This window comes from Colius striatus, chromosome 10 (genome assembly GCF_028858725.1).
Source record: "Colius striatus isolate bColStr4 chromosome 10, bColStr4.1.hap1, whole genome shotgun sequence".
Classification (NCBI taxonomy): Eukaryota; Metazoa; Chordata; class Aves; order Coliiformes; family Coliidae; genus Colius; species Colius striatus.
In genome coordinates, this window is record NC_084768.1 from 23,953,586 (window position 1) to 23,965,780 (window position 12,195).

At 39.5% G+C, this 12,195-nt stretch overlaps 1 protein-coding gene across 3 annotated transcripts in view; it reads left to right on the forward strand.

Moving 5' to 3' along the window:
- Positions 1 to 12,195, forward strand: part of DAB1 (DAB adaptor protein 1) — a 441,779-nt gene that overhangs the window by 5,430 nt on the left and 424,154 nt on the right. The gene's annotated exons all lie outside the window — the stretch shown is intronic.

The following is a 12,195-nucleotide window of genomic DNA, read 5'->3' on the forward strand; positions in this document are numbered from 1 at the left end:
TCTTACTGAAACTGGTGCTTCAGGAGAAAGGAGTAGATCTGTAAAATATTTTCTTCTCTCTAATCACAATTTTCCTTTACCTGTCCAAACTTGAATCTTTTCTGGAAAGAAAAAACCCACCTTTCCTCTGTAAAAAGATGTTGTCCAGGTATGAATGTGTTTTAAGGATAGTGCTTTTTGATATTCAGGTTGGAAAAGGAGTAGGATGGCAGTATGCTTTATAGGGGGAGAAAAGGCTTCGTATTATTTTGGAGGTTGAGGGATGGTGTGTTCATTGTGATTCAATCAAAATATGGTCTAGGAACTTGGATGATTGCTGTGTACCTACACTAAACTACCTTTTAGTCTGTTTATCAAATTGCTTGAAGCCAGTTTTAGAGGTCATGCAGCAGCGGCAGATGCTGAGAGGTGAAATTCCATATGCATGCAGACTTTAATATGTAATTTTTGTTAAGAAAATATGAAAAGCAGTGTAATAGTTGATATTTTTTTTCCCTTTTCTTGAGATTTTCTTTTCCTGTCTTGAGATTTTATTTTGCTGCAAGCTAATGCATAGAAGGCTATGCTTCTAAGCTACCTATGTCACTAATATGTACAGCACAGATAATTAAAAGACAATAGGGTTAATTCTTTCCTTATAGCAAAGATTTTTGCTATTTATATAGAAATTTCCCCCAAACTCTCATGATAACATTGACATCTACATTTTAAAGTTCTGTTTCAAAATCACTGAAAATACACATAATATATAAAGTGATACATCTTGCATCCAGGGATTTCTTTTCTACATTTTCATTTATCTATGGACAGTTTAGGTTGCTTTATAGTCTCTGGAAGGATGGGTAAAGCCAATATCTACATCCACGTGTTTAAAATTTCTGGTTAACAGTAAAGAGCTGAGCACTCCAACCTGTGTTGTGCAGGCTTGGGGTGTAGTTTCTACAGAATTTGTGGGATTTCACAGGGGCAGTTGGGGGAAAGTCTCATCATTCTGTTACTCTCTGTCAGAGTTGCCTTAACATACAAGTCAGTTTTAATTATACTGATCTCCTCTTACGATATGGATTGAAATCCCAGTTCTGAGCTATTTCAGACGTTCAGAGTATGTGGAATGTGATGTTAAAAACCAAAAAGAATCTTCATTGTCATCCAGAAGCCTTGGAGGAAACCACTCTTCCTTATCTTGTAAAATGACAATATCTTTGGTCCAAGGCTTTTTAGATGACTGTGTTAGGCCAGATGTTGTCCATCATAAGTAAAGTGTATGGGCTTAGGGACTTTACATGTAAATAGAGTGCCCATTCCATCTGCTTCTGTGTGACTTGACCCACAAAATATCAACAAACGCTTCCACTGCTTGAACGAATTTGATGAATATATGATGTTGGCCAGGTGTAAAGCTGCGATCTGTGACATTTCATGCCTCATGTGGGTATTATGCTGTCATGCGGCACGGTGGGCTGCGTTAATAGAGTCTTTGGGGATAAAGAGAGAGAGAATATGGACAGAGCTGTTGTTAGGCAAAATAAATTATAGAGTAGCTCATCCAGTGTGGGAAGGATTGTGAGTGATGTAGTTTCAAACATCATTTTTTCAGTAATTGTGCTGTTTGAATTGTGACCTACTTTAATAACATTCTATCATTTTTAATATTTCTTTATTCATTGCATTTTATACACACTCAGGTGGTTTACTGCATGCTGTGTGGAAATTACAGCGAAGGTCAAGTGCTCTTTGTGATGATAATTTATTACTGAAAATATTAACTTGTTGTCATTATTGTTGTCCAGTGTGAAACTTTGTCCGGTGAATGAAGAGATGATGTTGGGCTTGTGTTGAAGTGTGTGATTACTGTCAAGAGACCAAAGTCCCCCCAGTCATAGGTCTGAGATGTACATGATCACTGAACAAGTCTCACTTTAAATTGATTTATTTTTCTCTACACTGTTATGCTGGTACAGACCCTTATCAGAAATATCTTTGAGATTAGGACTGGCTTATATAGATTTAACGTTTAAATGCCGTCATTTAGCTGAAGCTAAACTGACAATTGCAACTTCACTGTTGAAATAACCATGCCTACACATGATTTTGCAGTCTTTCAAATGAGCTGATTTATGCTTTAAATTATATTAGTTTGATATTTTTCATGTGGAAAAGGCATTGTGGCTTGGTGCACAGGAAGATTGTGTAGAGTTGGAGTTGAGCCTTGGTTAGGGTTGAGAGTATGCTCTGTATTACTGATGCTGACGTCCCTTCAGTTAAATCCCAAGTTCTTTATAGCAATTAGCCATACAAATCACCTTCCAACAGGTGCCCCATGGTTAGAGGACGTGTAAATTGTACATGAGAGTTTGAAAAAACATGTCCTGGGACCAGGACATCAAGATCACCAGCTTCTCAAATCTTAATCTCACTTTGCTGCAACATACCTGTTACTTGACTTGGAGCATACTGCTGGAAAAGAAAAGGCTTCTCAGCATCTCTGCCATCTTTACAAAGTGTAACAGACATGTTGGATACTAATCCATAATTTCTTACACATTATCAAAACAAAATAGTTTTATATTAAGGTTAGCTGTGCTTAATGTCCAAAATGTTCCAGTTTTTATTATGTATATTTGAAGTTCCTCTTAGGTTCCTCTAGAAACTGTAGAAAGAAAACGGAAGGCTTGCAGTGAATATTCACTATTTTGGCTGTTGCAGGAGATCAGGGGTTAAAATGTTACCATCTTTCTCATTGCATCACCAAAATTGTAGCCTGATGGTTTGATGTGGTACACCTAAAGTTTTCTCTGATCTGAAGCCAGAGGTCATTTAATATAGAAGTCATAGGTGTCTAATTTTTCCCTCTGAGCTATGTAATTTGAATTCTGTATAGTCACATCTTCTCAGTGTAATATGGGAGTGTAATAAGTGTAACTGGAATAATGAGGTAAATGTCCTGCTTTTAGAGGTGCTGGACTTCTGCGCTAAGTTTGTGTTGGACAGGTAAGTCAGGAAGGGAAGAACTGTTTTTAGATGAATGTTTATTTTCTGAAAATGGTTGAGCTACCTTCAATAAAGCTTTGTTGTCCTCCCAGCATAAAAGAGAGATCGTGAAACAGAAAAAGACTAGCCCAGAAAAGAGATCTGCTAAAATCATACAGAGAACTGAATAAGAACTTGTCTTGTCCAGGAAAATAAGTGAAGGATGTCATATTAAACAAGCAAGCAGCAGATGCAGAACAAGAAAGATGCCTCACCCAAGGTGGTATTATGCAGGAAAGCTCACTGCCTTGGCAGGTTGTGGGTGCTTAAAGCCTACCCACACCAAACGGTCTTCTGGAAAAGTTTGTGTTAGATCTGAGGACTAAGGTATGAGGTGATCCTTCTGCTGGCATAGAAAGGCCAGGTACACAAATGTCTGGAGGCTGGAAACGCGTTCTGGGGAATTGTCATAATATGTGTCTGCTCTCAGTGACTACCAGAGAGTCAAGGTCACTGAGCACAGGGCCAGCTGGCCCACTGCTCTGAGCCAGAAGGGCCTTCCTACACATAGGTGAAGAACTTAGCCAGAAGCCAGTAGAGGCCAGTACACCACTTCCTCTCCCCTCCTGTTATCTGTATTTCTCTTGAGTTAAATGTGTCTGAGCTCGATTAGAGTCTGGGAGACTGTCAAAGTTGTTCTAAGAGACATCAGTGTTAGGAGAAAGATGTTAAGTTTTAGCAAGGCACTCAGCATTGCAAAGGTGTAGAAGCTGAAGTGATTCCTTCTGCAGGTAGCTTATTTTGCTGTGATTTTTAACCAATGACCTTGGTTTAAGCCTGTTTCACTTATTTGATGACACGTGCTCTACCCTTGCTGTTTGATAGCACAACGTTCTATCTGTTAGAGTTGCGCATTCTTATCAAATACTTGTGTATATCTGTATCCATCTGCATCTAGCTGTACAGCACAGTAGAAACTTGTGAAGTGACCCAGCAGAGTTTTAAATGTATATATTAAAAAAAGGGGGAAAAAAAAAAGTAAATAATGTCCTGATATAAAATGTTGAACTGAAAACTTGGAAAGTGATGTGCTCCCTGAAAGGAGAGCAAGGACAGATGAGGCTTGCAGAGGAAGCATGCTGTGTATCAGCCTGAAGGCCAAGTGAATGGACAGGTCAGTCCTACTCTTCCAACCTATTTGTCCACAGGCCATGAATGTGCTTGTTGTGACAGTGTATGCTGGTCTGTTCTGAGCACTAGAAGATGAAATAAGATGATTCATGTGCAGCTTTGCCAAACAACCATTCCAGCTCCTGATTTAGTCTTTAAACCATCTCCTTTTCATTTTAAAAATCTTGAAAATTTAAACAATCTATGCTTTTTAGAGTTTAGAAACCATTATACTTCATTTAGGTCATGTTTAATGCTCTGTTCAAGCTCACAGGATGGAAACTCCTGATTCGTTTTTATTGGAAGTGGAGCATCTTGGGTAATTGCTTGACTTCAGGAATTAGGGCTTGAGAAGAATGCTAAATATTAAGAGGCTCGTGATAAAATCTTAAGAGTGAGCAACACTATATAAGCCACTGAACAGCTGTCAGATTGTAATTAGGTTTGATCATTATCAGCTTGAGCCAGATTTGCACAGGTTACCTAGACATGAAAAGGCCCGTGTACCGTTACCAATTCCTTGAGCAACTCAGTCCTCCAATTGAACAGTTCCTTGATGGTGAAGATAGGGAGCCATCAGGCATTTTTTTCTTTCCTTTACAGCTTACTTTGCACAAGCTCAAGTTACCTAAGTGCCTAATCACAGCAGACCAGGCATTCTTCCCATGCAGAGGGATGATATGGGCTGAGTATCACTGTTGGTCCTGAAGATTTATCCAGTTCCTTCTGCTGCTGGAGACCGAGGAAGTACTTTTAATTCCAAATGACTATGTTTGAAATAGGTTGTTTTTCTGTGAAAGAGCCTGTTCATTCATGTAACTTTCTGTATACAAACTTTGAAGAAAGAAAATACTAATCTGGTAGCAAGAATGTCACCATGTGCAGGATTCTAAGGTACAATGGCATTTGTTAGTCTGAGGACTTGCAGGAGGGTTAATTAATAATTTAACTTATTATAGACTCTGTTGCCTTCAGATTATCACTTCAGTTGCAAATGCACAGTGGAGTTTACCCATGGCAACATTTAAAAAGCAAAGTTCAGATACTGTAATTGTGCAATGGAGTCACTTGGAATTATTCAATAAAAGAACCAAGCAAAAAGGTTCCTCTTACTCTAATTTCATTAATAATGTATTTGCAATTGGCTGGAGACATTTGGCTGACAACTTTTCTTTCAGTATGTTGTGGAACAAATCAGTGACTAAGGTTTCATCATTGGAATTATACTGTATGTCATGGCTGCTAAGAATGTCACAGTGACAAGGAGATCATATAGCCCTTATTTCAAAAGTCCAAATTAGAGAATGGAATGGCAGTTTTTACCTGTCAAACAGACACCGACAGATAAGAACAGAGATTGGAGCAATTGTGCTCTTTGAAGGAAAGTGGTGTGTCCATCAAAGCTGGTTAATTCATTCTTTTGATATGTGGCCTCATTTATTTTTCTCCTTTTATGGAAGAAGCAGTAAGGGCACTTGGTCACTGATGTGCCGTTCAGCCTTCTGAAGAATTTCACAGGAGCAGTTTATGAAACAGCCAGCCCTTCTTGCTAGTGAGATTTCTCTTTCTACTTCTACCTATTAGTTGCAAACATCATATTTTACCTTGCAAATGTTGGATGCTGGCTCTCTAGCTCTGTTCACCTTTGCTTCCCCTGCAGCTCCCACGTCTGATTGGACTCTCAGCTCTGCAGTTGCCTGGCTAACTTGCTTTCTGCCTCATTTACTCCCCAATGACCGCTGAACGACGTTCCCTGAATTCAGGACCAGCTCAACTTTGTGACTGGCTGCTCAAGATGCTACAGCAGCGGTGTGTCTAGTGACTTTGCTTCAAAGATGTGTAGCAGTACATCTTGTGAATTGTAAAGCTAAATTTCGTTAGCTTCACCAGAAGGAAGGAATGAACACTGGGGGAAAAAAACATACCACTGAGGCTACCAGAAGAAATGGTAGTGAAATGAGTCAGCATAGCGGACGTAGTGCCAGGGGTGGGTAAGGGTGGATACACTTGCTGTGTGCTTTACTGAAGCTAAAGCACAAGTTCATGGTTACCTGATGGATCTTGAACATTGGTTACAAATACTAAACCAAGTGACATGTTGAGTCCCTTGTGTCATGTAGTACTTTGGACTTGAAGAAACATATACCATGATTTTGGACAGGTATTTATTTTTCACTTAGCTTTTAGCCTTTAGAGTAAAGCAACTTGAGACCACTGTCATCTTAGAGTTTTTAGCTCTTCTCAGCATGATGCTCACAGTGACACCGATCATGAGTTAGGGGTGTGAGCTGTGAGTGCTGTTCCCCATCAGTTGTTTTCCTCTGCAATATTGTGCATTCAGTCCTTGGAGTCTCAGAAGCGAGAATCTTGGACTGATTCCCTTCTCATGGGTACACCTGCATCTTTGTGGACCCTCATTAATCTGGTGATTGCTGACTTCAGGCCTGTGGGAAGATGAACAAGTATGTGAGCATGGGGTGTTTTAGTTTCCTTTATTAAGGTTATTCTCAGAGTTGAGTTTTTTTCAATGGAGGCTTATATGAGAAGATTGTGGTGTTTTCTTTCCATCTGTTTATTTATAATATCGTTCTTCCATCATCTTTAAGGCCCTTTTAAAACCCTGATGGGTTTATCCTGACTTTCTTGAGGGGAGAATGCTCTGATTGCTTACCTTGTGTACTGTCTTAACAAAAATTCCACATTTCATGGGTATAGCTCACTCTTTATTTAATCCATTTTCCCACCTAATTACAAGTTCTGTGTCTGGTATCAGAATCTCAGTTTCTTAAATGCTAGAAAGTAGCTGGTACATTTGCCTTAAAGATCCTATAAATACCATCCTAACAGCAGTGAAACAAAATTCAACATGAGCTGTAATTTTGACTCAATTCCTTAGTGAATTAGCCAACTAATAAAGTAAAATTGGGGCTGAGATTTGGCATTCATGTTCTTTGCTGTATTCTGTGGACACCTGATTTAGAATTTTAATATTAGTTGTCTTATAGATGGCTTATTGTTTTAGACTTCAGCTTTGGAGCCAGATAGCTGCTCGTGCATGTTTTGGAGGTAGGGAGAGACAGCAGCAGAGGACAGTGATTGTGGGGGTTTTGGTGTTTTATCTTTTGGAGGAAGCTGAATTTGAGAGTGACTTGGCACTGTTCCATAGCAGAGGAACTTGCAGTGATGATGCAGTGTTGTTGGTGCCACTGCAGACACAAAGGCTAAAACAAATCAAAATGAACTGAGAGGAGCAGATGGGGAAAGTGAGAAGTTGGGAAATCATTCAAAATGTTTGAAGCCGAACAATTTCAATGTTCCCGAGACAAGCGGGCGCCATGGCACAACATGGCTCTGCTTGACACGTAACACACGGGAGACAGTCCTGGAATAAAAGCTGCATCAGGTGCTCTGTTCCCAAATTTTTCTGCCTAAGGGAGAGTGTTGCATTTGGCAAGGATATCTGTAAAGGGGGGTAGATGAGGTGGTGTAAACAAGCTTATCATCAATCCTTTCAGGTGTTTTGTTGACCACTCCGAGCACAGTGTGTCTGCACAAGACATGGGTGTATTACTCCTTCTGAGGCAAAAGTGGAATTTTTAGGGACATCACAAGGCAGTGGGAGAAGTCACAAGGTAACCTTTCTTTTAAAAATGTTTTCTTGATTTTAATGTCCTCCTTAAAGGACACAATTTTCCCATACGATGGAATTACTCAGAAAGGTAAATGCCTCACTTCCATAAATATGAATGTTGGCAATTTGGACATCTTAATGTGTGCAAAACCCATGCATTGACCCTCGGAGGTGGGACTAAATGGCTGTCTCCCAGGATTTTCAGTCCTTAGTGCTGATTTTGCCTTGTGCTAGCAGTGGATTTTTTTAATGCCACCTTACTAGAAGCTCAGGTGAGCCCGTCACAATGGCCTAAGCTTAGTGTTTCCCCTGCTCACGTTGTTTAACAACCAGCAGTATTAAAACGTATAGAGAATAGAGAAACTTGTAATTTTGAGGGTGGAAATGCTCATGTCTGAACCTGCATGCCCTGACAGCATTGACTGAACTATGCTTCATCCATAATGAATCCACAGGAATTCCTCAGAATATGACACCTCTATTCTTCTATAATGTTGTTCTTCTGTTAAAGGTTCCCCTTTAAGGGATTTGACTTCTTTTAAAAGTAGGGAAATGAGATATAAAGAATTCTGTTCCCAAACGATAATTGCAGCCTCAACACAATTTTGCAGTATTTATTGTTTATAACTGCATAAATAGACTGTAGATAATTCATGCTTTAAATACTGTAGGGCATAGAAAAGTTTAGTATAGGAAAAATGTGTCTGATAAGACGTAGTTCCAGCTGGAAGAAAAGGAACGTAAAAAGTTGGATTCTTTCCATCCACCCTACAAAGAAGAAAATCAGTTTGCAGGAAATATAGGTCATGGCACCATTCTGGCATCTTGATGTTGCTGTTTTGTAAGTACAGTATTTTGCTAGCAGCATAATTTGGGACTCCCATTAGGGCTGTTCTTTGCTGTCAGACTTAAAGGCTGTTTAATATCCCTTATCTGATCTAATACAGTCCTCCTCATACAGACAAAGAAAATGTAGAAAGTAGTGGGAGTTTGGTTAGGTTGTTTTAAATGAAGTTATTGAAAGCTGTTTTAGAGACTCTTTCTGCTGCTGCACCTAAAAGGCAGTCACTTCAACAAGGACCCATGGATCAGCGATGCCCCACGAATTGGGCAGTGAAAAGGAATTCTTCTCCCCTCTCCGTGGTAAAACAGAGAAGCCTCCTGATGCAGTGCTGTTTTACAGATACAAGCTTATTGTTGGAGAAAAGCCTTGACATTCACCTTTGATGATGAGATTAATCTAATTTCTTTCTGCTAGAAAAGATACTAAAAGTAGCTGTATTTTGTGAGTTGTGTCATCTGTGTTCCCCTCTGGTTGTGTCCAGCGCCAGGACAGCATCAGTTGCCTTTGCAGAACAGGAGAAGGCCAACAGTATCTGGGGAAGGGGAGCAGAGCTGCTCCCGTCTTAGAAACTGAGACACTGAAATGTACAGAAAATGTTTCTTTTTCTATGGAGTTATATGCAGTGGGCTACTGTGAACAATACAGAGGCCAAGATGACAACAGAAGGGTGGACAAGAAATTTGAGTGTGGAACTGTAGCCAACTGTTGTTGGCTTCTGAGGTGTGATGCAGTGACATCAGCACAATGATGTGATTCACCTCACCCCACTGACAGTGCTTGATGCCTTCTGTTCTTTACGTGTCTTTTGGTGAAACGTAATAATGTTTAGCTTTCTGGTACAAGATGATGTGGTGCAGCTTGAAGAAGGATGGAGATACATCATACATTTCAAGCTGGTTTGAGATGTTCTTTGTATTCTCCAGCTTTTGTAACCTCAGGTCCACCTTGCAGTGATAGGATTGCAGACAGTCTTCTCATACCCACCCTGCAGTACTCCTGTAGTTTTAGCAACTCTATACTGTGGTATAAACACACATGACTTGCCTGAACTGCTTTATATTCACATATGTTTTCATTTTAAATGTTTTCTCTCAAAGAAGACTGGAGGTTAACAAATCCATGAAATTGGATGAAATCAAGCTCAGTCTTCCCTTTCTTTTGCCCTGACCTGTGATCCCCTGTGGCATATGCAGTTGTTGCAGGTACAGGACTGATTCTCTCAAACTCATTGTACCAAGTGAGGCTGCAGTGAACTGAAACCCCTTTGTTTCAGTTGAAGTTCTAGCAAGTTATTGTTGCTCAATCTGGATATTTTCAGACGTGACAAAGATATAAGAATGCGACTACAGATTTTTATTGCTGCACCAATGTATTTCCAGTGTGGTGTTATTACTTCAGAGTTCATTAAGAACAAACAAAACCAGTGGAAAGCATCCTGCTTGTAATGCGGTGCCGCACAGCACGGCTGGCTCTCTGCTGGCTGACGAAATGGCTGAGCTTTGGAATAAGCAGAATCCCAACAGTTTCCTCTGCAGCTTGCCTGAAGATTTCCTAAACCCCAACCACTTTCATTCATTATCTGCTGGTACACTTGGAAAAGAAACAGACTTTCTTTTAAAAAAAGAAACAGGCAATCAGGAGAATTTCCTGTGGTGACAAGTAGGTTTTTCTTTTGGATTGACCTAAGTATCAAACTAGTCTCATTCCATCTTAGTTTCTTGATTTCTTATCATTTAAAGCAAGGTTTGTAGGATTGCTTCTTTGCATCCTAAACAAGGTGTGTGCATGGTTTTGTTTGGTGGGATTTTTGAAATAAAAAAATTACTTTATGGGTTCCTGTAGCCACACTTTTACATGCTTCAGTGAGAATGTGGGGTACATGGAAGTGCTTGAATGTGTTACTGGGACACTTCTGTTTTTGGGCAGTTCCTGGGTCATCTGAGATGGATGACATCTAGAAAACCAAGGTTAGAAGCCTGAATTCCTGAGGATCATAGGTAGGGAATAAAGAAAATAGTTTTGTGGGAAAGGCACTATGTAGGATGCATAATGAAGATGTGTTGAAGACATCTCCCAGTGATTGCTTTCAAGCAACTGTCATTAACATTCTATGTTCTGATAGATATCCCTTCTTTGAAGGTGTTTCAGTATTATGATTGTAAATATATTCTTTTTCAGATTTAAAAAACCCAAATAAAATACTTTTAAAGATGTGTTTGTTGTTATTAATTTTATATAAACGTGCAAAAATGAGCAAACAAATCCCTAGCAGTTGTGTGTATCTTGTTGAAATGCATTGATTCTTATAGAGAAATTATTATTGTGTGCAATTGTATGAACAAATGGAAAAGCTGAGTTTAGGACCTCTTGAAAATAACCTATTTCTGTTGGACATGCATCTCATTTAGATATATGCTTGTCTACGCAGCATATAATTTTTCACTGGCTCTTTCAGAGGTAATTTTGGAAGGCGAAATGTGCCATGTGAATGTGGTACTTCAAATTGTAGAATGCTTCCATGAGAAAATATAGGATTAGTCTGCAAATAATCTCTTCAAAGGCCCTATTACAATTCTGAACTCTCAGGTGGCGTGGCTACTCTTTGCTATTGCTTTAGAGGGACAGAGAATGTTAAAACCATTTACATGTGTTGTCACAAAATAATTTTGTGGTTGTTCTTGCCTGACATGTTGCTTCATAATATGATGGAAAATTCCAAAGTGTTTTCTGCAGTTTGATGCTCAAGAAGCACTTAAAAGCACTCATTTCTTTAAGAATTATTTTTTATCTTTATATCCAATTCATAGATTATGGTCAAGTGTTCATTTTTATGGTATTTACAAGAAATCAGTTGAGCCAGCTTGCTCGTAACCCCTCCCTCTCCTTCTACCCCCTGGCCTGATTCCTTGCAGCATCAGGGAACAAAGAGAGTTGAGATTCTGAGCCATGCTCAGATTTGATTTAATAATGCATTTTCCTGTAGTAAATTTTTGAGAGGCTGGGTTGTCCGTGGTCAAAGATTCTAAGGTTATGTCCGTTATATTAAAGACAAGACTGATGGTTAATAAGTTTTTCAGCTGTCTAGTATTTTAACTGGGGGCAAAGTTCCTGTTCTTGTATTTATAGGCAGTGTGCCTGTGTCCATCCGTCCCCACCCCTCACAGATGCCTAGTGATAGTCTTCACTCTAATTTCCTATTCCCTTAGTGGTAAATCATCTCAGTTTCCTCTTTGCATGGACTAGGAGTTTGGCAAAGATAGTCTACTCTGGGTATTGAACTCTTGAAAGAAGCTCAGATTAACGAGGATATTCATCAAACTCTCTTGTCTGTTTGGGCTAAATGAGAGAAAATTGAGTTGTTTAGAGTATTAGCTACAGAGTCTTAAGTCTACTTGTGGAAAAGTATACTATTGGATCCTGAGGCTTCAACTTTTAACTGTGGGCATGTTGGGTGGAAGGAAACTCATTCAAGGATTGTATAGAAATCTGAAAGCTGCTACTGGAGCAGCTGTGGTGAGGTAAATTCGTGCTGTATTTAGTCACCCAACTCTGGATGAAGGACAGAGAAACAATGTGCTGG